General features: G+C 45.3%; 1 pseudogene; it reads right to left on the bottom strand.

Annotated features, from left to right (window-relative positions):
- Nucleotides 1-9,133: 9,133 nt before the first annotated feature.
- On the bottom strand, nucleotides 9,134-26,897 carry LOC120105611 (annotated as a pseudogene).
- Between the last annotated feature and the right edge of the window lie 464 nt (nucleotides 26,898-27,361).

The raw sequence follows: 27,361 nt of genomic DNA, 5'->3' as shown, positions 1-27,361 counted from the left end.
ACTCTATTTGAATCCGAAGTCCTAATCTAATTAGGATTTCTAGGAATCCTACTCCAAGTAGGAATCCTATTTTAATTCAAAATTCCTAATCTCATTAGGATTGTAAGAATCCTATTCCAAGTAGAAATCCCAGTCCTACTCCAACTAGGATTCCCAGTCCTAATCCAATTAGGACTCTAGGAATCCTACCCGAAGTAGGACTCTTGTTTCAAGTCCAATTAATTAATCCCCTTTATTCCTTCTTCAACTTCTTATCAATCAAATTGATTACTCGTGATTCATAATCACTATTCAACCATCGGATCGGTCAATACTTCTAGTGTGTGTGACCCCATAGGTTCTATTCTGACTGGTAGTGAGATATATTGTGATCTCTATCACTATATCATTGAAAACTCCTTTCAATGGGTTGGAACGATTCCAACTCAACTCATTAGGGTTTATCGATCATCGAGATAATCCCTGTGAGTCCCACCATCCACCAGTGACACCTAGCAGCATGTAGTGGCTACCCAGCAGAATGGAATGATGAACCTCTAGGTGCAGTTAACATGTGATACAGTCCTACTATCGTGGATCCCTACAGGACGGAGGTCATGGACAACTCGTCAAACCCCATCGTCTGTCATATGTCAAGATTTATTCGACTTGAGTTCGATGGTGGAAAACTCCTTTTCCACTTTATATTACTGCCCTGGCCAAGGTCTTAGAACTCAGTCTAACAAATCACATAGGATCACTCCTCTTCTATCAAGGTCGATAGATTTCTTATAGGTGCATACCCTACTCCTACAGTGAACCTACTGCAGCCAATCTACACTGCATGGACCCATATGGCTAGAGACCATGTATGTGTACAGTCAAACTACAATAACCTCACTGTGAGTAGCCGAAGCACCGCAGGTCAAAGGACCAGTCACACTACTGCAACATCAAGCAAGTCACTGACGAGTGGATAGACATCCAAGTGACTTCTTGTCTTGGTCACGCTCAGTACCCTTGTTCTCTAACAAGCACCTGCACTATCACTTCAGTGTCCCTACACTGTGGACTCAAGTCTCGTCCATCCAGAAGGAAAGTGATCTGTGCACTGATCGGATCGATCACCGTCCTCGTGATGATCCATTGATCAGGAGCATTTAGAAATTAATCACCAATGATACATGGCTCAAATTCTCAACTCTTGAGAATATGTATCATCATCTTATTAATTCCTTGGACGATTCATAGACACATAAACAATATGAATGAAAAGATGCCTTTTATTTATTCAATAATAAATAGTCAAGTACAAAATTATGTCCCTAGAATTAATAATGTGTCAGCCAGATTGGCTTCTAAAGCATACATCTAACATGCCCTTCCTTTTTACTCGACAGTTATATCTCTTGAATTTTTTAGAATGCATTTACCATTATTTTTTCTAAACATATTACTAGAAAAGCATGCATGGGCCAAGATAAGGAATATAGTCTTGATAATAATATATGATAAAGTTCAACAGCCGCAAACGACTTATTATGAATCCATCTTCTTTCATATGGTAAAATTATACTCTATTTTGCCTTCATTAATCTGAACTTTCTTATTAGGAGAACAGTGTTTCCATTTAATATAACCAACTTAACCGTTAATGTAAAATTTATGCCATTCGACAGTATACAAAAGATAGTGTTTTTTCATTTCTCTCGTCTTCCAACACAAAAAGAGATTAGAGGAATAGAGAATTAGAGACCCTTAAGCATCCCTGCGGGCCCTAAAGGTGTACCAAGTTTGGATCGGGTTGGATCAGAATTTAGTAAATTCATGCTCGACCCGGAAAATAGAACATGACCAATTTTAGAATTAGACCCAACCCTATGGGTAGTTTAACTTGGGTTAGATCGGATCTAAGCGAGTCGGTTGAGTTGGGTCACGAGTCAACCCAGCCCATTTGCAGCCTTAGTTGCATCGAAGAAGAGAGAAAAGTTGACATGAAGGGGACAAATTAAATGGAGGGGAGGAAACTAATAGACTAGTCCCCCATGTTTATCTGTTAAGTAGATTTCTAAAAGAGAAAAAAAAAAGGGGTGGGTAAGAAACTTTTTTCCAAATAGAATGCTATGGTGCTTTCCCAAAGCTCGTTATCTGATCAACTTGAAACAGATTGGTTGACATTCGGGTGTTGTCTTTTGGGAATGCTATGGTCGTTTTCTTTGTTGTCCAATATTTAGATGAGGTTTTTTGGGAGAATTATAAAACTGTTTCTCTTTTGCTTCATCAATTTTTTTTTTTGTTGACTTTATTGATCGTACTTATGCTGTGAGATATTAGAGAGAGAGAGAGAGAGAGAGAGAGAGAGAGAGAGAGATTGCTTGGCCGGAAAACGTGAAAAGGTTACGCATGCCTGGGTAATATCATTGAGGATATTGGCAGGAGAGCAGGTCTACTCTGGTCTTCCTTTGTCGCATTTGGTTGGAACGCAATGGAAGAATTTTTCTCGAAGGCGTTCTTCAATTTACTCAGTCCTTCAAAAGTTTTTATATTCTTACGAGCAGTGGAAGAATGCGTGCTCCGGTGAAGGACTTGAAGCCCATCGTGCCGTTTGGCGAAGTGTCTCGGACTCGCTACCCAAGGTTCCTGCGCCACTGGGTCTATAGGCTTCCTAGACCGGCAGGCTGTTTTTCTTCCCCTATACTCTCCATGTATAGTCGCGCTGTCCCTTTTTCCTCCCTCACTTGTTCTTGTATAGATTATTTTGATCCAATAAATTAGGGGAAGTTTAACTTCCTCCTTGTTACATTTGAAAAAAATAATAATTATAAAAGTTTTTATGAGATTAGGAGTAAGTTATCCAATAGTGTAAAGTCGAAGCAAAAAAAAACGTTTAATGGAAATATTGATCACAAGGAATGCTTTTATACCTAAAGAAAAGATGACTTGGCCATCTAAAAATCATTGTAATTTATCAGCCAATGCGAGCAGACGAATAATTTGGTTCGAAACAAATAGTTGAAGCTGTGCGAAGCATGGAGAAAACAAGCAAACCCATCTTTTCTTTAATGCTTTCTTTAATGCCTTGAAGCCAATCATAATCTTTAGGCTTGTCTCCACTTCATTGGACTTACTATCATATCATGTCATTGCCGTCGCTCTCAACCCTCTTATGAAATATAACCATCTCCAAAATCTTGTGGAATCTCTAATTGATATAAATAAAGTAGTAGGTAATGCATGAGTTATGGCTGTCGTTGCATACTGACATGGGCCACGTTCAGTGTTTGTAGCAGTTGGACTAGCGAATAAGCTAAGTGCGCCAATAGTTTATTTTCATGAAAGGAGCGTAATCTCTCAGTGCGCCATATTCGTACTCTACTCTGTCTTGTTGTTTTCTCAACCACTACATTCGTAATAACGGGGCTAAAATTTTTAAAACTATTGCCATTTTGGTGCCAACCATTTGGAAAGGAATCTCAACCACCTCATTTTCATCCCCTCTTGCATCAGGCTTTCTTTATGCCACGAAGAATGCAACTTCCCAACTCCTGCCAACAAGGGTAAACTCAGGCCAGTCCAGTAACGCCAGACCTTTGTAAGGAAGTAATCATACAACAAAGAAGACAATCCACGACGAATCAATAGCTGGACTTTGTTGAAGGTCTTTAAGCTACTAAACTTTCATCTTAAAGCAGAACATATCAAATATTTGTGAACTGACACAACAAACAGCGAAAGGAACGGGAGGGGGAATGCAGCATAAACCATGCGAAGAATAGAGTATTACCAACACCGAGGTGGTAGCATGGTGGAAACAGAGTTTTGATTCCGCCAGAGTGGCCCAGATTCGAAATGCGCGGGCGTCGATTAAATGCGAGGACCGGATGCCTCCCGCCTAATTTGCCCAGTGGAATCGCTATCTGGTCTGCCGTTACTTAGGTGGTGCTGGTGTGACCTACTCACACGGGAATAGAGTCAGCAAGGAGGGAGCCTAGTGGGGGTTGCTACGCATGTGAGGTTCTCCTCACCCCCCTCTTCCCTTTTTTTTTTAGCAAAAAAAAAATAAAGCATTACAACACTATAAATCAACTTTTCAACCAAAAAAAATATTTATTTTATATTATCTAAGCTATTCTATTTTTTTAAAAAATAAACATCAATTTTATTTTTACTTGGAGATCATTACTATTTCTGGCATCAATCAAGGCAAGTGACTCCTCAGGAAGGTCTGGAGATTCAAACTCTAGGATACAGTGAGGACTATCCCATGAGAGTCAGAGATTGAATTTTGTCCATTCTTTTGTGCCAGAGAGATTGATGTGCCAGACACAGAATCAAACACCACGATGCAATAGGACGATCACAGGTAGAAACGCAAGAGGATGGATCTCCGGATATCCCTCATCCGAGCAAAACGGTTTTAACTAAAATTAAATAAAAATAATTTCGATGATAATATTAAAAATTAAAAATTATTTGATTTTAGATTCGATTTCAATTTTGGTGGATTTTTCGTACTCGAAATTAAATTCAAAATCGAAACTGAAGCGAAATCCGAAACTGAAAATACCCAATGATTAATACTCTTATTATATTTTGTAATCAATATGAAGCCAAAATAGAAACTACATGAAATAATGTGAATCATATCTATTCTACTCAATGAAAAATCTGGAGCATATATTACTTTCAAATATATTTATTAGATAAATTGGTATAAATTATATTAGAAAAAATCTGGTATCCATCGCACGAGACCGTTGTATCTATTAGAGATTGACATGCGGGAGAAAGAATTTTCCCCTTTCCTTTCTCGCTTGGACGCTTTGATGCAACTTGTTTGCTTCCGCTGTCCGACTATTCGAGGTAATGTTACAAATTTTTATCCCAAAAAAGTGGAGCGACGAATAATGCGGTTACGAGACAAAGTAAACTAATCAATCTTTCCCGCTTTCGCTTTCTTTAATGCCTTGAAACCAATTATAATCTTTAGGCTCGTCTCCACTTCCTTGGACCTAGTAACAGATCATGGCATTACCGTCTCTATCAGCCCTCTTTTGCAATGTGACATCATCCATTTTCCAAATTTTGAAGAATCTCTCTAATTAAAATAGATAAAGGAACAGATAGTGCATAAATTATGGTTGTAGTTGCACACTGAAAGGGCCACCACCTTTGGTCTTTTGTTTACGGCAATTGGAGTAGCCAATAAGCAGGATGGTTTGGAAGATAGGGTTGGAATTAGAGTGATGGCTATTTATAAATTCAATAGGTTCTTCTCATGAAAGCAGACCTCTCAGTTCACCATATCCACACTCTTTCTTATGTTGTGTTCTTAACCATCCCATTCACCATCGTATGACCAATTTCTGTTGGACCCTATTTTTGGTGCCAACCATTGGGAAAGGAATCTCAAACACCTCAATTTCGTTTCCTCTTGCATACGCTTGATGTATTGATTGTACAGCTAGCTAGATCCTTTTATTCTTTTCGCTATATTTAACATCTTAAGTTCATGTATATATAGAAGCTTTGTAATCGATATACAGAATAGAGGAATATAGAAGGAATATCTTTTCATATCCAAAATTCAGCTTTCTTGATAATGACAAAACTGCACAAAGCAATTTAGGTGAGGGTGAATCCTCGCTTTCGTGTATGGTCCACAACATGGCTCAATTTGAGAGCACAAGTAGCTAAGTGGGACGTTACTTGTAAGGTGTGAGGTTACTTGTAAGTTGCAACTGTCATTAGCAAAATAAGCCTTTCACTAATAGGACCGCTTACATGTTTCTTACCCGGTTTCAAGACTAGCTTCAGACTGCCCTTACCCAACTACATGGGCAATGATGCTTAAGGACTATATCCGATTACGCAGCATACTTGCTTCCATGTTTCTTCACGAAAGTAGTATGTCCTGCTCAGAATTTCCCAAGTGCAGGCGTTCAATGAATATCCCGATCCGATGACAGTATGCTGCAAAGCAGTGTTTGATTTATTACTGATTACGAGTATTTATGGGTACAATAATTTCGTCAACTTTGCTATCAAAAATGCAAGTAGAAATCTAAACTTAAGTCCTAAAGGCTGTAACTGTGGTACCCCAAGACACAATTTTTTCACATTCTTAATAGTCCAAATTGCACTTGGGCTAAGGGACTAAGGCCCTGTTTGGAGGAGCTTTTGCACTTTCTGGCCTTCCAAAAGTACTTTTAGATGAAAAACTGTGTTTGGTAAATTTTTCGAAAAGCTGTTTCAGCTTTTGCGGAAAGCTGAAAACAGTTTTTGGGAGGAAGCTCCAATTTGGAGCTTTTGGGAGGAAGCTGTTTCAGCTTTTTCGGAAAGCTGTATTTTTGACAAAAATGTTCATATTAAAATAATATAATTACATAGTTTGTCCCTTTATAAATCTAAAAATCTGCTGGAGCCAAGAACCCTAATCGTCAGACTCCCTTCCGTAAGAAAAGATATTTTTCTTTTCAATTTTCGGATGCATCTCTTGAACCACATTTTAGAAGAAAAAAATTTTAATCCTTTTTCATACCTTCCAAAATCAATCTATTGTTTTTTTTTATCATCAACCTCGCAGCCCACGCTGAGGTCCTCCTCGAGCGTGGACCACGAAGAAGAGCCCTTGGACCGCGAAAAATTATTTTATGAGAAATTATGAGAAATTATTATGAAAAATTATTTTATACTAATAATTATAATATTTTATACCTTTATTTTTGTATTATACTATAAATATAATATCATATTATATTATATCATAATACATTAATATGTTATGTTAAATAATTTAATATTATGTTATATTATGGAAAATTAATTTATACTAATAATTATAATATTTTATACCTTTATTTTTGTATTATACTATAAATATAATATCATATTATATTATATCATAATACATTAATATGTTATGTTAAAAAATTTAATATTATGTTATATTATGAAAAATTAATTTATACTAATAATTATAATATTTTATATCTTTATTATTGTATTATACTATAAATATTATATTATATTACATTACATTATAATACATTAATATGTTATTTTAAATAATTTAATATTATGTTATATTATGGAAAATTAATTTATAATAATAATTATAATATTTTATACCTTTATTATTGTATTATACTCTAAATATTGTATTATATTACATTACATTATAATACATTAATATGTTATTTTAAATAATTTAATATTATGTTATATTACCAAATATTTATTTACTCTTATAATTATATTACTATTATGCTATATTAACATAATATTATTTTATATTACAATAATATTATACTATATCGTATATTTATGTATTAATTTATGTTATGTTTTATTATGTTCTGTTGTATAATACTATGCAATGTCCTTTATGGTAATTTTGTCATACAAAAGTACTTTCTCAGTTTATTTACCAATGCAAAACAAAGTACCACAACACTTTACGAATGTAGTTACCAAATAGCAAACAGCTTTTTATAACAGCTCTACTTCAGACAGCTCTACTTCCAACAGCTCTACTTCCAACAGCTCTACTGTCGACAGCTTCCCCAAACAGGGCCTGAGCTTTTGGAGGGCCAGAAAGCACTTTCTGGCCCTCCAAAAGTACTTTTAGATGAAAAACTGTGTTTAGTAAATTTTTCAAAAAGCTGTTTCAGTTTTTGCGGGAAGCTGAAAACAGCTTTTGGGAGGAAGCTCCAATTTGGAGCTTTTGGGAGGAAGCTGTTTCAGCTTTTTCGGAAAGCTGTATTTTTGACAAAAATGCCCATATTAAAATAACATAATTACATAGTTTGTCCATTTATAAACCTAAAAATCTACTGGAGCCAAGAACCCTAGCCGTCAGACTCCCTTCCATAAGAAAATGTATTTTTCTTTTCAATTTTTGTATGCATCTCTTGAACCACATTTTAGAAGAAAAAAATTTTAATCCTTTTCCATACCTTCCAAAATCAATCTATTTTTTTTTTTATCATCAACCTCGCGGCTACGCTGAGGTCCTCCTCAAGCGTGGACCACGAAGAAGAGCCCCTGGACCACGAAAAATTATTTTATACTAATAATTATAATATTTTATACCTTTATTTTTGTGTTATACTATAAATATAATATCATATTATATTATATCATAATACATTAATATGTTATGTTAAATAATTTAATATTATGTTATATTATGAAAAATTATTTTATACTAATAATTATAATATTTTATACCTTTATTTTTGTGTTATACTATAAATATAATATCATATTATATTATATCATAATACATTAATATGTTATGTTAAATAATTTAATATTATGTTATATTATGAAAAATTAATTTATAATAATAATTATAATATTTTATACCTTTATTTTTGTATTATACTATAAATATAATATCATATTATATTATATCATAATACATTAATATGTTGTTTTAAATAATTTAATATTATGTTATATTATGAAAAATTAATTTATAATAATAATTATAATATTTTATACCTTTATTATTATATTATACTATAAATATTGTATTATATTATATTACATTATAATACATTAATATGTTATTTTAAATAATTTAATATTATGTTATATTATGAGAAATTAATTTATACTAATAATTATAATATTTTATACTTTTATTATTGTATTATACTATAAATATAATATATATTACATTATATCATAATACATTAATATGTTATGTTAAATAATTTAATATTATGTTATATTACCAAATATTAATTTACTCTAATAATTATATTACTATTATGCTATATCAACATAATATTATTTTATATTACAATAATATTATACTATATCGTATATTTATGTATTAATTTATATTATGTTTTATTATGTTCTGTTGTATAATACTATGCAATGTCTTTTATGGTAATTTTGTCATACAAAAGTACTTTCTCAGTTTGTTTACCAAACACAAAATAAAGTAGCACAGCACTTTACGAATGTAGTTACCAAACAGCAAACGACTTTTTATAACAGCTCTAGTTTAGACAGCTCTACTTCCAACAGCTCTACTTCTAACAGCTCTACTGCCAACAGCTCCCCCAAACAGGGCCTAACTTATACCATTACCCTTAGGACTACAACTACAAAGCGAAGGAAAAATAAAAAAAAAACATTCTATAAAAGGGATTATGAAGCCATGAGAAGACCAGAAGTACTTGTTCAGCACTTTAGTGATTTATAACATGGTTAGCAGAGACACCAACATCGCAGAACCAACGGAGAGAAATGTGACAGAGAAGGGTAAGCTGCCTTTATCCTTTCGTATGAAAAGAGCTTCATAAATGGGCAAATGGATGGCCACCACCAGCCCGCAGAGAAGAATTTGAATGAATAATGGCTCAAGGCCCATAATTTCCCCATCTACCACTAGTCTTTGGAGTCCTCCCACCAAGCAGAAAAGATTCAGCATTGCGACTGCTCCTATGATAACAAACATTGAGGACGATGACCCGAATTCCAAGACATCCTGCTCGTATCTTTTAGAGGCATCGCCATCAGACACCTTTGCTGTGATTGCGAACCCCATCTTAGAAATCCGCAGCAACTCTAAGATGGTAGCAGTGGTGCCATAGAGGAATGAGGTGGTCCTCCTCAATATCCACATCCTGTGTAAGTTCCACCATCCAGCCAATGTGTCACCACATTGCAGTGATTCGACGAGCCCATACACATGCTTCCCAATGGTGACATAGGCAAAGGACAGGAACCATGGGCTCGTGATCTAATTTTGATTTGTGTTAGGATTCATTCAAACATGCATGCTTGATAGAAGGGAAAAAGAGAGGCATATCCGTACCTTTGGGAATAAGGAGATGCCTTTGAGGAGGCAAAGGGAAGGAATCACAAGGTAATAGAGTGTAGGGAGTGAGTTCGGAGCCCACAAGCCATAAACGCAATAAGCCATCTGAAGTCCTAGCTTGATTTTGCCACGACCAAGTATGAAGGGGCAGTACTTGGAAAGAAAGATTTGGAAATTCCCCTCGCTCCATCTTTTCCACTGCACCAGCGATTGTGCTAGTGTTGTGGAAGCAACACCTAAAAAGGCTTTTCTTGGAGGACTGATATAGACGGACTTCCAACCCCTACATTGAATTAATAGGCCTGTGATGACATCCTCCACAGGACAGCCATACTTCAGCCCAATCTGCATAAATGGTAGGTAGATAAATATATAGACAGACACAGATGGATAGATAAATAGATAGAGAGAGAGAGACCTCCTGTCCCCATTGGGTGTTGTGCTCATAAGTGCAGGTAATAAGAGACTTTGCTCTCTCTTCCAGTATGCAAGCACTTTCTGCCATTTTCCTCTTAATGCCTCTCTTCCAGTCTTCCTTGTAGTCCTTGCTATATTTCTGCCCGCAAAGGATCTCTCTTCTGTGGAAGCAACCAGTGCCAAGATACGGAGGCCCTCCCCAACTATCAAAGCCAGGGAACTCCACCTAACGAGACATTAAAAATGATTTTGTTATTAGCTCCTTGTATGATTTGATAACAAAATCGTTAAAATTACTTGATTGGTCTTATACTCCATACTGGATATAGCTGTGATCACAGCTAGTAAAGACTAGAGAAACATAACTGAAACCTCGATAGTGATGAGCCTTTGCTAGTACTAACCTCAGTGGCCACATTGAAGGAATAGCCATAAAGATCATTCTTGGTGACATTATCACAGAGCTGGGGATATTGTACAAAGCCAATGTCCTGACCCTTCTCTTCATCTAGGAAGAAGCACAATGCATGTCTGATGGACTCCGAGTTGTTTGAGTACATGTCGCAATCCAGGTTGAGGATGATTGGGCTGTTGCTTATCTCTGATGACGCCCTTATCTGTACATCAGGTTGCATTGTTTAATGATATTCTTTTTTATAAATTTAATTTCAAAATCATAATAAGGTTGCATTATTTAAAACATCTTTTCATAAATATAATTTCAAAATACTTATAATATTAAAAGTACCAAATACTTACCAGCTGCTCTGAAAGCAAAATCTTAAGATTTTAGGCATGATAAGTTAGGTCAGCTGGTCGAGTCTCAGACTAGATGAAATATTCAAGACTTATTTACAGTCGATTCTAGATTTATCATGTTATTTCTCCCAAAATATGATAATTGTGTTGTTAAATCTACTATAGAAGTCAGTTGTCTAGAAAGGATGCCAATTCCATATTGTGGACTACCTAAAGAGAGGATATTAATCGAACATCTGATTCTGCTACCTGCTTTCATTTAACCCTGCATCTGTAGACTAAGCCTAGGACTACTTACAGGGCTCAACTAACCTCATAACAGGTCTAAAAGCTCATGCAAATGAGGGGAAAAAAAAGGCAAGAAAGGAAAAAGAAAGCGCTTATCTCCCAAAAATTGCGAGAAAAATCTAACATAGTTATATTACCAATGCGTTCATAGCCCCTGCTTTGAAGTTATGATGATGCTGAGGTCTCTTCTCTCGTGCCATGTACACCAAAGTTGGTAATGCATTTCCATCGTTGTCTATTGAACATTGGTCTCTCCCATCAATTAAGATCTAGAAAAAGCAACAAAGAAAAACAATATAATTAGCTCTAGTTGGACAAGTCTAATCGCCCCACATTTGAAGGATGGGCACAACCTCTAAACTATAGCTTAGTTCAGTTCGTCCATAACTTATGCTACACAGATCCACAACATATTTTATAATTTCACCAATTACATTTCCTACAGACATGAACCTAAAGCCTCTTCCTACAGTCCAGCAAACACTTCAAACAACTAGTTTAATTGTCATCTGAAAACTTTAGAGTGTAGACCTTGAAGTTATGTCCCAATTATCCCACTCTAAAATAATCCAAAATTCTATGTGTTGGGGGGAAAAAATGTCGCCACGCTTTGGTGAACAGACCCCTCCGAGCAGTGGCCAGCCGGGCGGACCCCTTCGAGCAGGGGCCAGCCGAATAGACCCCTCCGTGCAGGGGCCAGCCGAGCGAACCCTCTGAGCAGGGGCCGACCGGGTAGACCCCCCGAGCAGGGGCTCACTGAGCAGACTTCCTCCGGCTTGGGGACACATCTCACCAACCTGAGGACGCCTAAGTTGCACACTAAGGTTACGTCCACCCGCAGCACGGCCGTGCAGACAATTAATGTGTAAGGGTCGTGCAGACACCCGGTTCACTCAACAGTCAAAGCGCATGGCCCTTGCAGGCCCCTGGGCTTACTCAACAATTAAAGCGTATGGTTTTCGTCGCCTACGGACATCGAGTCTCTCACGGCAAATCCGCATACCTACAAATGATGGCGACTCCGCGACGACAGGCTCCGGCCTAATCTCCTACCATGATAGCATTGACTTACATGAACAAGCATTGATGACCAATTGTACGACAACCAATTTGCTCTGTCACATCACAGGTAGCCTGATCCTCCCTATAAAAGGGAAATTCCTCCACTTAAGGCGGGGGTTCTCTTTTCCGCCTCACTCTTTCTTTCCTCATACAGACCCTTGACTGACTTAGCCATTGAGGGCCGGCGCCGGAGAGCCCGGCCACCGGCTTCTTGCAGGTCTTCAGGAGAACGCCGCCCACCGACGCGCCACTACCCAGGCAGCGGAGCTCCTCTTCTCCAGCCAACGGCCGCCCCCGGGTCCAATTTCCAGCAACAGTTGGCGCTAGAGGAAGGGCCCGAGTTGCGACCATGAAGCTGAGAAGCAAGGGAGCTTCCAATGCCTCTCGACGTCCTCCACCTAGCCCCGGACACTCTGTCCAGAACTCGCCACCTCCGGCCGATTCAACTCCCCAAGTTCGGCCGGAGCAGTTTGATGCCCTGGTGCAGCAGGTTCAGGCCTTGGCCGCCGTTGTCCAAGGCCTGCAACCTAGGGGCATCCCAACGGCACCACTCCCTCTGGCCCCAGTTCAGCCGGCGCCTCCTGCAAGCGGATTGCCCCTCCCAGGCCAAGATCCCCGTGCTCAGGCCTCCCCCTGGGGAGAACACCCGGTGAGGGGTCCTGGTGACTGGCCACAACCGTCAGAAGCCGAGTCAGTCCCAGGGCAACCCGCGCCAGAGTGGACCGCTGCGGCGGTCCCCCCGAGTGATGAGCTCGACAAGAAAGTTGAGAAGCTGGAGCGCCAGATTGAGGCGCTCCGCGGCGGGAGGTCAGGACGTGATGGTGACTTCGAATTCACCATGAGGTCCCCCTTCTCCCAGCAAATTGAAGATGAGCCAATCCCGCCAAGGTTCAAAATGCCTCAGGTAGAGCCTTACAACGGCAGGACCGACCCCCTTGACCACTTGGAAAGCTATCGGGCCTTAATGGCCCTGCAGGGAGCCTCGGAGGCTATGCTTTGCAGAGCCTTCCCAGCAACACTCCGAGGAGCAGCCCGGCTTTGGTTTACCGGGCTGAAGCCCAGCACCGTCTCCTCCTTCGAACAGCTCGGCAGGCAGTTCGCCAGTAATTTTGCTGCCAGCCGACCCCAGCGGCAGACCTCCGACTCCCTCCTCGACATAAAACAAAAGGAGGGAGAGTCTCTCAGGAAATATTTGGACCGGTTCACCGCCGCAACATGGGAAGTCCGGGAGCTTGACCAGTCAATTGCCATGTCGGCGCTGAAGACGGGGGCCCGGTCTTATCGATTCCTCTTCTCTATCGAGAAGAATTTTCCTACTGACCTCACTGAAATGCTGGTTCGGGCGCGGAAATACGCAAAGACCGAGGAAGCTGTCGCCTCCAGGCGGGGCGGGGCCGAGCAGGCCTCCAAAAAGCAAAAGAGGCGCCAGGAGCGAGGCCACCCCAGAAGCCCGTCCCTGCGCCGAGCCAAGAATCCGCCTCGTCTGAAGAGTCCGCCCCGATTGCGGGGACCGCTTCGTCAGAGGTCTCCGCCTTGCCCAAGGTCTCCACCGCGATCCCGCATACCCAACGGGAGGTACGAAAATTACACTCCCCTTACTGCTCCTCGGACCGAGATCCTCATGGAGATCGAAGGTCGGGACTATTTCCGGCCTCCGCCCCAAGACGGGATCCCGGGGCCTGGCGCAACCCCCGAAAGTACTGTCGCTTCCACCGGGACCACGGCCATGATACGGAGGACTGCTTCCAGCTCCGGGATGAGATTGAAGCACTCATCCGCCGAGGAGTGCTTGACCGGTTTGTACGGAACCGGCCCGCAGAAAGGCCGGCGGGGAATCCCACACAACCCGAAAATTCAAATGCCAACAGGCCCATCGCTGGCACCATCAATACCATCCAAGGCGGAGCCTCGGTTGGAGGAGCCCCGAAGGAAGGAACCACTTCGAAGCGCTTGAGCGCCTCGGAGACTATCTCATTTTCGGATGAGGACTTGGAGGGAGTTGAAACTCCCCATGACGGCGCTGTGGTCGTCTCTATGGTTGTGAATAGGTTTGATGTAAAACGTGTCTTAATTGATAATGGGAGCTCGGCGAATGTTTTGTACTTTGACGCCTACTCTAGAATGAGGATGGAACAGCAGCAATTGCGAAGGATGAACACCCCGCTGGTTGGATTCACTGGGAAGTCAGTCCCAGTGGAGGGCGAGGTTGATCTTCTGGTCACAGTCGGGCTCGCCCCACGAGAAAGTACCATGAGGATGGGTTTCTTCGTGGTGCGTCTGCCCTCGGCTTATAATGCCATCCTCGGACGACCAGGGCTCAATGCACTTCGAGCCGTAGTCTCGACCCGCCACCTACTCATGCGATTCCCCACCAGCCAAGGAATCGGCGAAGTCCGCAGGGACCAGGCGGTAGCAAGACGATGCTACATGGCGACCCATGAGGCGAAGCAACCAGCCAGGAAGCCGGTTCCGACAACGGACGACAAGCTTTCGGCCGAGACCTTAGAGGCGCGGGTCGGCCCTCAAAAGAATCGGGTGGAGCCCGGTGAGCTGCTCATTCAAATTCCCCTGCGAGAAAATTTTCCTGAGTTAACCGTGCAGGTCGGCTCCGGCCTTGATGCTCGCGAAAGGAATCACCTCATCAGCTTCCTGCGGAACAACATGGATGTCTTCGCCTGGTCGCCCGCAGATATGCCAGGGATAGACCCGGAGGTCGCGGTCCACCGGCTCCAAGTAAAGCCCTGCAAACCTGTGCGGCAAAAAGAAGCGAAGTGCTGCCCCAGAGCGACAACGGGCGATAGCTGAGGAAGTCGACAAACTCCTCAAGGCTGGCTTCATCCGAGAAATATCCTATCAGAGTGGCTCGCCAATGTGGTCCTTGTCAAAAAGGCCAGCGGGCAATAGCGCATGTGCGTGGACTACACCGATCTGAACAAGGCCTGCCCAAAGGACAGCTTCCCGCTCCCTAGCATCGACCGGCTCGTGGACTCCACCTCGGGACACGAGCTACTGACGTTTATGGACGCCTTCTCCGGGTATAACTAGATCCGGATGGCGCCGGAGGATGAGGAAAAGACGGCCTTCATCACCGACGGAGGTACCTATTGTTATAGAGTAATGCCCTTCGGCTTAAAGAATGCTGGAGCAACTTATCAGAGGCTGGTCAGCCGGATCTTCAAAGACCAAATAGGCCGGAACATGGAGGTCTACGTTGATGACATGTTGGTGAAAAGCAAAATGGCGCAAGATCATGTGACCGACCTCAGTGAAGCATTCTCCACACTACGAAGGTACCGAATGAAGCTCAATCCGGCCAAGTGTGCGTTCGGAGTTGCCTCGGGCAAGTTCTTTGGCTTCGTAATTACACAGCGAGGAATTGAAGCCATTCTTGAGAAGATCCGAGCACTTCAAGAAATGACGCCCCCGAGAACAGTCAAGGAAGTGCAACAGCTTACGGGCCGAGTTGCAGCTCTCGGAAGATTCGTCTATCGATCGGCCGAGCGCTGCCTTCTGTTCTTTGCGGCCCTCAAGAAGCCAAAAGACTTTTTATGGTCGGCCGAATGTCAGCAAGCCTTCGAGGAGCTCAAGTGTCTTCTTGCTTCTCCTCCGTTGCTCACGAAGCCTCAGCAGGGCGAGCTCCTCTACTTGTACTTAGCTGTTTATCCTGTAGCGGTGAGCTCGGTCCTAGTTCGGGAGGAGAGCAAGCTTCAGAAGCCAGTATATTACACAAGCCGGGTCTTGAGGGATGCTGAGACCCGATACTCCAAGCTGGAGAAGACCGCCTATGCCTTGGTCGTCTCAGCCCGGAGGCTCCGGCCCTATTTTCAAGCTCACACGGTGGCCGTGCTGACCGACCAACCGGTGAAGCAGATCCTGCAGCGATCAGATCGTGCCGGTCGGGTTACCAAGTGGGCTATCGAGCTTGGGGAGTTTGACCTTGAGTATCGGCCCAGGCTGGCGATCAAGGCACAGGCACTCGCCGACTTTATAGTCGAGTGCACCGTGCCGGACGAGCCCGAGCCCGGGCTAGCGCCGGTGGAGCAGACCCCGAGCCCGACTTGGACCCTGCATGTCGATGGCTCCTCGAACTCGGGGGGCAGCGGAGCGGGCCTCATTCTCACCAGTCCAGATGGAGTGGTCGCCGAGCAGGCCCTGCGCTTCGAGTTCCCCGCCTCTAACAACGCGGCGGAGTACGAAGCACTCATCGCCGGGCTCAAGTTGGCCAGGGAGCTAGGAGTGAGGGACCTAAGGGCCTTCAGTGATTTCCAGCTGGTTGTGAACCAAATCCTGGGCGACTTCAAGGCCAGAGAACCCACGATGCAGGAGTACCTTCGGAAAGTGCGGGATCTTACTTTGACTCTGAGCTCCTTCTGCATCCAACACATCGCCAGGACGGGAAACCTTAGAGCAGACCAACTATCAAAGCTGGCGTCTTCTCGCATGAGCGAGCTTCCGAAAGCAGCGGCACTGGAGTACGTCCAAAAACCCAGCACGGAGGAGCCCGAGCCAGCCCTTTGCATTGAAGTTGAGCCAAGCTGGATGGATGAGCTCATCAGCTACTTGCGGGATGAGGTCCTCCCCGGCGATGAACGCGAGGCTTGCCGAGTCAAGCGTTTGGCTGCTCGGTACATACTATATGAAGGTAAGCTCTATCGAAGATCCTTTATCTCTCCCCTCCTCAGGTGCCTTCGCCCGACAGAGGCGGATTACGCGATGCGCGAAGTCCACGAGGGGATTTGTGGAAATCATCTGGGGGGATGAGCGTTAGCGCACAAGATCCTGCGCCAAGGATACTACTGGCCGACACTCCAGAAGGATATCCTGGACTTCGTTCGGAGATGTGACCGATGCCAGAGGAACGCTAATATCCAACGACGGCCCTCGGCCCCGCTGACCTCGATTAGCTCCCCTTGGCCATTCGCCCAATGGGGGATTGACATCTTGGGACCGTTCCCTCTGGCGACCGGGCAAAGAAAATTCCTAGTTGTCTCCATCGACTATTTCACTAAATGGGTGGAGGCCGAGCCAGTTGCCCGGATCACCGAGCAAAAGATGCGAGACTTCGTTTGGAAGTCGATAATTTGCAGATTCGGACTCCCCCGCGTCCTCATATCAGACAACGGTCGCCAGTTCGATAACACCCGCTTCAGAGAATTTTGCTCCGAGCTTGGCATTGATCACCACTTTACCTCGGTCGCGCATCCCCAGACGAACGAAGAAATCGAGGTAACGAATCGTACTATTTTGCAGGGGCTCAAGGCCAGACTCGACCGGTCCAAGGGACAGTGGGTCGAAGACCTGTACAACGTCCTGTGGGCTTATCGGACTACGTTCCGTGTGCCCACCGGTGAAACTCCTTTCAATCTGACGTACGGGACAGAGGCTGTCATCCCGCTGGAGATCGGACTCCCTTCTCCACGGGTAGAGTATTTTGACAACAGCACCAGCTCCTCACAGCTCAGAGGTAACCTGGACCTGATCGAGGAGACAAGGAAAGCCGCCCGAGTTCGTATGGCGAGGTACCAGCAAAAGACAGCGCAATACTACAACGCTAGAGTCAAAGTTAAATCCTTCAAAGCAGGCGACCTCGTCCTTAGAAAGAGCTGAGGCCTCTCAGCCGGCCGAGCAAGGAAAGCTGGCTCTGAACTGGGAGGGACCCTATCGAGTCGCGCGAGTCCAACGACCCGGGGCGTACAAACTGGAGTCTCTCGATGGGACTCCCGTCCCACGAAGTTGGAGTTCCGAAAATCTTCAGGTGTATTACCAATAGAACCCCAAGGGGTTCTCCGCTTCAATCATAAATCTCACCTTTCCACAATGACTTGCTCACAATTACTTAATTGTGCTAAACTTCTCCTGATATCTAAATGCTGACTCCCAACCGACCCGGCCCAGCTCGTATATACGACCCTGCTCGGATACAGCCTGAACCGAGATGCCGGACGCCTCGGCGAAAATTTGGAGCGCCGATATCGAGCTTGGCTCGATCTCCATCAAATACCTCGACTACGGTCGGGATGCCCCGATCCCTCGGGATGACGGGAGTACCCTCACGGTCTCCACCAACCATCGAGCTCGGCTCGATCTCCACCGGCCATCGAGCTCGGCTCGATCTCCATCGACCCTCGAGCTCGGCTCGATCTCCATCGACCCTCGAGCTCGGCTCGATCTCCATCGATCATCGAGCTCGGCGCGGTCTCCACCAACCATCGAGCTCGGCTCGATCTCCACAGGCCATCGAGCTCGGCTCGATCTCCATCGATCCTCGAGCTCGGCTCGATCTCCATCGATCCTCGAGCTCGGCTCGATCTCCATCGACCCTCGAGCTCGGCTCGATCTCCATCGACCCTCGAGCTCGGCTCGATCTCCATCGATCATCGAGCTCGGCGCGGTCTCCACCAACCGTCGCGGTCTCCACCAACCATCGAGCTCGGCTCGATCTCCACCGGCCATCGAGCTCGGCTCGATCTCCACCGGCCATCGAGCTCGGCTCGATCTCCACCGGCCCTCGAGCTCGGCTCGATCTCCACCAGCCATCGGGCTCGGCTCGATCTCCATCGACCCTCGAGCTCGGCTCGATCTCCATCGACCATCGAGCTCGGCTCGATCTCCATCTGTCGAGCTCGGCTTGATCTCCATCAAATACCTCGACTACGGTCGGGATGCCTCGATCCCTCGGGATGACGGGAGTACCCTCGCGGTCTCCATCAACCATCGAGCTCGGCTCGATCTCCACCGGCCATCGAGCTCGGCTCGATCTCCATCGATCCTCGAGCTCGGCTCGATCTCCATTTGTCGAGCTCGGCTCGATCTCCATCAAATAACTCGACTACGGTCGGGATGCCCCGATCCCTCGGGATGACGGGAGTACCCTCGCGGTCTCCACCAACCATCGAGCTCGGCTCGATCTCCACCGGCCATCGAGCTCGGCTCGATCTCCACCGGCCATCGAGCTCGGCTCGATCTCCATCGATCGTCGAGCTCGGCTCGATCTCCACCGGCCATCGGGCTCGGCTCGATCTCCATCGACCATCGAGCTCGGCTCGATCTCCATCTGTCAAGCTCGGCTCGATCTCCATCAAATACCTCGACTACGGTCGGGATGCCCCGATCCCTCGGGATGACGGGAGTACCCTCGCGGTCTCCACCGGCCATCGAGCTCGGCTCGATCTCCACCGGCCCTCGAGCTCGGCTCGATCTCCACCGGCCCTCGAGCTCGGCTCGATCTCCACCGGCCCTCGAGCTCGGCTCGATCTCCATCGATCATCGGGCTCGGCTCGATCTCCATCTGTCGAGCTCGGCTCGATCTCCATCAAATACCTCGACTACGGTCGGGATGCCCCGATCCCTCGGAATGACGGGAGTACCCTCGCAATCTCCGCCAGTTATCGAACTCAACTCGATCACTAGCCATCGGGCCCGGCTCGATTTTCGCCGACCCTCGGTGCCTGGTTCCGGTGTCAGACCCAGGTCGCGATTCAAGCGTCTCGAAGCCAGCGATAACTCCGTGTATGAGCTCAAAGAGCTACGACCCCACGCTTTGGATTAAGCTCGGGGCCGTCCACCACGAAGAACAGTTCGCAGCACGGGGCATATAGGCCCGAAAAGGTACGCTCTGATTGGCATTTGCCTTGCTCGATATACGTGTTCCATTCATCCTTATGTCGGACACTTCTAATGGAAAGCACCCCGGCCAATGTTGGGGTCCTCCGCCGAGTCGACTACGAACTGAAATCTAGTCGAACGCGCCTACTTGAGCCCTAGGTCGGTTTTTCGGCCGCTCGGTAAAATTTAATCCCGAGCTCGGGGGGTGCGATTTAAGCTACAAGCTAGCTACCTGATACGATTAGAGCACGGCGCCCCGCGGCTGGGGCCCCGAGCTCTACGGCCGTGAAACTGACTCAGATCTAAGAGCTCGACAAGCTCGGGCATTTCTTCGGTCTGAAGTGCCTTAGCAACTCGGGAGTCCGAGCAGCAAAGCCTCGGAGAAACATTAGCTAGAAAATGGGCTAGAGTTGGAAGAGCGAAAATCAAAGAACATTTTCATTCAAAAAGCCCGAGGGCCAAGTACAAAACTAAGTCTCGTCCGTGCGGTAGACACGGGCCGACCTCATGTTACAAAAAGAAAAGCTCAAAGCTAAGAGGCGGCTGTCGCGGCGTCTCCGGCCGAGATCTCCCTGGGCTCGACTTCAACGCCCTCGGCTTTGGCCCCCTCGGCAGTAGTCCTGGGCTCGCCGCCTTCAGGGCCTCTAGGCGCAACCTCGGGAATGGCTCCCCGAGCAGCCTCTTCCGCGGAGGCCTCCGGAACTACCCCTCCGGTCGCCTCGGCTGGCTCCGCCCCGAGGCCCTCGACTCCAGCTCCGGGCTGAAGCAGATTGACATCAAAGTCGGGGCAGAGCCGGTGCAGTTGATTACGGAAGTCGGTGAACCCTTGAATAAGGCCGTTCACGGCTTCCTCCTCAAGCAGCTCCTGGAACTCTTCCGATTTTCGGAAGAGCTGGACGGTGTTCTGGGCTCGCTCCTGGGCTTCCTTTTCTCGGGCTCCGAGCTGAGTTTGGAGCTCCTCAACCTTGAGCTCTGCACCCTTTATTGCCTGCTCGCGGACAGCGAGCAGGGACTGCGCCTCGGCTAGGCGAGCCTTGGCGGCCCGCAGCTCTGATCTCGTCAGAGCGTGGGCGGCCTTCTCCTCATCAAGCGCCATCGATAGGAGCTTGACTTCGTCCTCGGTGGCGCCTGCTCTGAGCAAGAGCTCCTTCTCGTGGCGCTCGAACTCCGCCAGTTTTCGATCGGCCTCCTTCAGAGCCCGTGAACTCCGACGGGCCCGCTCTTTGTAATCTGCCCCAAGCGTGATCAGCGTCTTGACCTCGTGAAGATGCTGCGATCAAGGCAGAAATTAGGGTCGAAAATAGAATTGGAGCACCAGAGTTAAAGATGTAGGGAATAAGTGAAAAAAAAAAACTTACCCGAACAGCGAAAAGGCGGGCCGACTCCAAAAATTGGTTCAGGCTCATAGCCTGAATCTTCGCCCTATCGGCTAGAAGGAGTGCGACGCGGAAGTGCTGCCGCGCCGTCTCAATATTCTCGAGGGTTGAGTCGCCCTCGGACACCGTCCACTCTACAACATAGGACCGTTTTTCTTGTTGGCTCTCGCTTTCTGGCGGGTCGGGGAGGCTGGGGCCTCGTTGCCCCCGGGGAAGGCGGCCTCGTCGCCCTCGGGGGAAGGCGGCCTCGTCGCCCTCGGGGAAGGCGGCCTCGCAGCCCCTTGGCTGCTGCCCGGCTCGGATGCCGAGCCCTCGGGTCGGACGGAAGGCCGACCATGGATCTGTGAGAGCGGCGCCGGGCACGCGAGCGCCATGGTCGCCCCCCCGAGCTTCCGGGCTCCGAGCTCGGACCACCCCTACTGGCAGCTTCAGAGGGGCCGACTTGGGGAGCGGAGACCTTTGCCGCTTTCTTCTTTGGCTCGAGCGGCTCTCCTCCGAGCTCTGCAGCCCTCTTTCGGAACCGGGCATACAGAACTTCGTTCTTCGTTACCATTTTCGCGATGTCTGTAAGGATGAGCAAGATACGAAATGCAAAAAAAAAAAAGAAGAGAAGAGAGGGAGGGCTTCCTGCTGTTACCCTTATCCTTAGGACGTGCCGAGCTCAGGCCTACATTCACCAAAGCGTCCTCGCTTATGAGGCCGCTTAGGAGGATACCGTCCCCGAGGCTGCGAACGGCGTCAAGGACCCCCTGCTCGCGCGCAGAAAGCTTAGGGATTTTGTTGACAGCCCTGAGTCGGCTCGGCCTCCACCTAGGGTCAAACCCCCACGTTTGCTCGGAACCCAAAAAGAAAAATTTCTTCTTCCAATCATGAATGGACGACGAGGCGCCTGGAAGAGTGGCCGACCCGCCGAATGGCGACATAGAGCCACTCTCCATCTCCCGGATTCGACTTCAACATAAAAAGTCGTCGGAAAACATTCACGGAGGTCGGAATCCCGTACGCCAAGCATAGCGACAGGAATCCGACGATCGTCCTCCATGCGTTCGGAGTGAGTTGCGCCGGGACCAGCTGGTACTCCGTGAGCAACTCGTTCACGAACCCATGGAAGGAAAACCGTAGACCGGCCCAGAGTGCCTCTAGGTACACTCCGATCCGGCCTACTGGGGGGTTCGTTACTCGATCCCCCAAGCCAGCGGGTTCCAATCGGAACCCTCGCCGAGGAAAGAACCACTCCTCGACCATCTCAACTTCAGCCTCGCTCATGATGGACCCGACTTCATTCATACCAGAACCCATTGGAAAAGAGAGAAGGAAGAAAGTGGGGGACTCCGAATGAACGGAAAAGACCTGTGGGAGGTTCGCCGGAGATCGGTTACTTCAGCTTGAGAAGAAAATGGAAAGAAGATGGAGGCAGTAGGAAGAAGACGAAGGATATATATATATACCCTACCGACGGCCCAGATCAGCGAAATGGAGCGCTGCTCCCCGCTCGGATCACGACACACGTCAACCCTAAGAGTTAAGGGCGCCGCATTTAATCCAAACTGACACTTCGAATACGGGAGCGTCGCGTCGGATCGTGTGGTCTCATCATGAGCCCACGACGCGAGGATGCTTCGAAAAACGAAAAGGGGGGGATGATAAAACGTCTCTGCAGAAAGAAGCGCTGCCCATTAAAAGCATCTCGAAACGCGCAAAAATTCAAAATCCCCTAAACCACATTAATACTACTTTCCGTGCTCGAACTTCCGAACAGTTCGAGCTCGAAAGTCGGGGGGTAGTGTTGGTGGAAAAAAGTGTCGCCATGCTTTGGTGAACAGACCCCTCCGAGCAGTGGCCAGCCGGGCGGACCCCTCCGAGCAGGGGCCAGCCGAATAGACCCCTCCGAGCAGGGGCCAGCGAGCGGACCCCTTCGAGCAGGGGCTAGCCGAGCGAACCCTCCGAGCAGGGGCCGACCGGGCAGACCCCCCGAGCAGGGGCTCACTGAGCAGACTTCCTCCGGCTTGGGGACACATTTCACCAACCTGAGGACGCCTAAGTTGCACACTAAGGTTACGTCCACACCGCAGCACGGCCGTGCAGACAATTAATGTGTAAGGGTCGTGCAGACACCCGGTTCACTCAACAGTCAAAGCGCATGGCCCTTGCAGGCTCCTGGGCTTACTCAAACAATTAAAGCGTATGGTTTCCGTCGCCTACGGACATTGAGTCTCTCATGGCAAATCCGCATACCTACAAATGATGGCGACTCCGCGACGATAGGCTCCGGCCTAATCTCCTACCATGATAGTATTGACTTACATGAACAAGCATTGATGACCAATTGTACGACAACCAATTTGCTCTGTCACATCACAGGTAGCCTGATCCTCCCTATAAAAGGGGAATTCCTCCACTTAAGGCGGGGGTTCTCTTTTCCGCCTCACTCTTTCTTTTCTCATACAGACCCTTGACTGACTTAGCCTCACTCTTCTTGCAGGTCTCCAGGAGAACGCCGCCCACCGACGCGCCGCTAGCCAGGCAGCGGAGCTCCTCTTCTCCAGCCAACGGCCGCCCCCGAGTCCAATTTCCAGCAACACTATGCAAAACGGTTTTCTCCCAGTAAGGTTTTGTTTTGTTCTTCTAGTACCAAGTGTAGTAGTACCTGAACGATGGGTGGATGATTCCGTGAAGTCATCCCCGAGCTCCATTCAGAAAATCCTTTATTTGTTCTGAGTTCTTCAGGGATCTTGCCTAGCCTTACCACCGAATCGATGCGATCTGCCATCTCCTCATATAGATTCTGCGAAATCAGAAATTATGATGACAAATTAAATAGAGATAAGTTGTTGCCTTGTTTTATACTAATTTACTACAAGCGATCTTTTTACTGAACAAAGCTTTTTTAAACAGTGAATCAGAAATTAAGGTTAAGCATGGGCCGGCTAACAGGCTAATATTTATAAAATTGAGTCATGCCACTTGTTTCATACTATTACCTTCATGGAAGACATTTGGCGGGGATGGATGCATCGCGGGGTTCGCATAATTTGGAAAAATAGGTGGTTGGCGACCGTGGCTCCACATTATATTTCTTGCAAAATGGAAGCCAATGCTTTGCAAAGCGAGATGTTTCCCAAAGGGCATAGAAGGTCAAAATAGACCCAGCGTCATCAGAGAGGTAGACATTTAGCTTCTCGGAAGGGTAATTGTAAGCCATGACTGATAGAACAGTGGAGATGACTAGGATGGGTGGCTCCGCAATAGGGTCCGCAGTGCACACGAATATGTCAACATTTGGCAACTCAGTTTTATCTCTATTTCAAATGATAAAAGTAAGAAAATTATGCATCAATACAACCTGCCATACATATCAATGCACAATTTATGTCGATGATGATTTCTTTTTGGAATGCATGGATGATGTGGTGTGGAGAAATGACATAACATAGAATATTTTTTTCTATAAAAATAAGAATGCGATAAAATCCGGCCAAAATCAAGTAAGGGCTACATCCAAATGTAGATCCTTAGTTTCAATGCCATATAATTTTACTAGCTAGGTTAGCTAGCTCCATTGTGAAGGGCATGAAATTTCATTCCCATTATAGGATCTTATTTTGTATTTCTATATGAGATTTTTTTTTTTTTTTGAATCGAAGGATAAAATATTTTTTGTTCTGTTCAGGTAAGGTTTTGGGATGAAATAATTTTGGCCAAAGACCATTCCTTTTTACACCATGCTATAGCGTATTTTTTAAAATTTCTAAACCAAATATAGTGCTCCAACATTTGTGGGTGTGTTATACTTAAGATTCAAACATAGCTAAGAAATAAAGAAATAATATCAGATTTGAGTTTCAAACATCTCTTATTTGAAATGTTTTGGTAAGATAGGTTTTAACCTAGTTGGTCTCCTCTCCTTATTTGACAAATGAAAGGTATAGAGTTCAATCTTGGAACTTAGGTAGGGGTATTCGCACTCTACGGGTAATATGTAAAAATAATTAAGCTGGCAAAATTATTAATTTTTGTCGCAATGCTCTGGATATAATTGTGCTTTCATCATAATATTGGCCAGACTTTCTCTTATCCTACTTTTAAAAGAAATGAAAAGATTTTGGTTATGCAAAGTTAGACTCCGAAGTATAAACAAAGGGAAAACTACAAGGATAGGTTAAGTCTTATCAATTCTTGTCCTCACCTTCACTTTGATCGGACTTGTTAGGAGAGAATTTCTTGGTTAGAAAATTTATGTTATAAACAAAGATAAAATAAAATAAAGACAAATTTAGGTTAGTATAATAGTATTAGTAGACCATAATCCAACCAGAGCAGATCTTAAATTTTATTTTAATCTGAATATGCAATAACAATACAATGCCTAACTCACTGAACTTCCATGATACTTGATCCAACCCTTTAATAAATATAACTTTAGTAGGATGTCACACTCTTTTGCTTCCTCCTCTCTATAAAAAAATAAAATATTATGATCCTTTATCAAAAAATAAAAGTAAAATGAGTTTTACGCTAAGATTGAATTAGGACTAACCTCATATTTAAAAAATAATTTCAATAAAAAATTTATGGTAAGAAAAAGTTCTTCGCAACTTGAATGCCGCATAACCAAAAAAAGAAAACAAAACAAGAAGAAAAAGAAAAATTGATGTCATTCAAAAATGTCATCACAATACACGGAGTGGTTCGCATATTTGGTAACAAGAAAAAAATTCTTGGGGCACGTGGCCTGAAGCATCCTATTGATGCTAGATTCAATAAGAATAAGAAGCCCAGAACAATAAAAAATTGTAATTTGGCTGGTAGTTCAACTAGTTTGCATCCCTGAATAATTGTAATTTGGCTGGTTCACGTCACAACATTGAGAACTCGTCACTGAAATTGATATCTAATGAAAAACTTAAAAAGAAATTACGTATCAACGAATTCTTATTTCACAGAAACTATATATGCCATCAAATCAGGTCGCATGAAACTTTGGAAACTGAAGCAGCATCCCTTAGAAAACCAATCCATGGCCGTATAGCTTTGAATGCTCCATTTTTTTTGCTTATCAAAAAAAAAGAAAAGAAAAAAGGAGTGACGGTTTAAATGTTTGTAAACGATTCCCTCCGACATAAACTCTTTACCAGCAAAGATTACTTCAGTGAGAACGCTAAATTATATGTGGGTAAAAGACTAATTAAATGTAGACCGTGCATGATATGTGGTCATGTTCTTCCCTTTTTCTTAAAAAAAAAAGGCGAATGAGAATTTTACCGCTGAGAGAGCTTCTCGGTGTGAGTGAAACGGTAGATGGGGTTCCAGCGCACCGACTGAGTGATGATCCAGTAGAAGCCGAACCAAATCTCGGCAGCAAATATCCCCATCCATGCCCATCTCCCTGGTTCTCCCCATCCCGGGGCATGAGTCGCTCTATAGAACCAAATCGAACAAATGCCGGCGAACATCGAGCATGCGAACAACTTGTAAGCAAGCCTACCCTTGGCTTGCTTTGTTTCAAAGAGAGCTTCATAACTCTCTCCCATCGAGATCCCTCTCTCTCACTGTCTCTCACTGTCTCTCTCTCTCTCTCGCGTTTGTGGCCAATGGCCATGAGATAAGTTGGTTATACATAGAGCGTGGTATAAGAGACCAAATTTAATATGGCCACTGGTCAGATTAATAAATACTTATTTCAACATGGATACTAAATAAATAATTTCCTTCACGAGAGTGCGGATAAAAATTCTGTGGTAAGGCAATCAGAGGAAATCGTTTGGTGATAAGCTGTTAGCCCGCCACGTACCCCTTCTTGTGGATCCGAAAGTACTCATATAATAAATCAAAAATCATCCAACCCATGGAAAAGTAAAAATAAATGAAAATCAAGAAAAAGACAAACTAAACCATATAGGGGCATTTGGCATTGGGTGATTGTCTCAGGATCAAGAGTGATATGGGTGGAGGTAATGAGATACCGCATTTGGTTGTACCACGGTGATCCTACGTGGCAGTGATTTTAAATTACCTCCACTCCTCAAATCACTGT

This window comes from Phoenix dactylifera, unplaced genomic scaffold (genome assembly GCF_009389715.1).
Source record: "Phoenix dactylifera cultivar Barhee BC4 unplaced genomic scaffold, palm_55x_up_171113_PBpolish2nd_filt_p 000320F, whole genome shotgun sequence".
Classification (NCBI taxonomy): domain Eukaryota; kingdom Viridiplantae; phylum Streptophyta; class Magnoliopsida; order Arecales; family Arecaceae; genus Phoenix; species Phoenix dactylifera.
The sequence above is the reverse complement of the archived record's forward strand: the minus strand, read 5'-3'. Positions and strand labels throughout refer to the sequence as shown.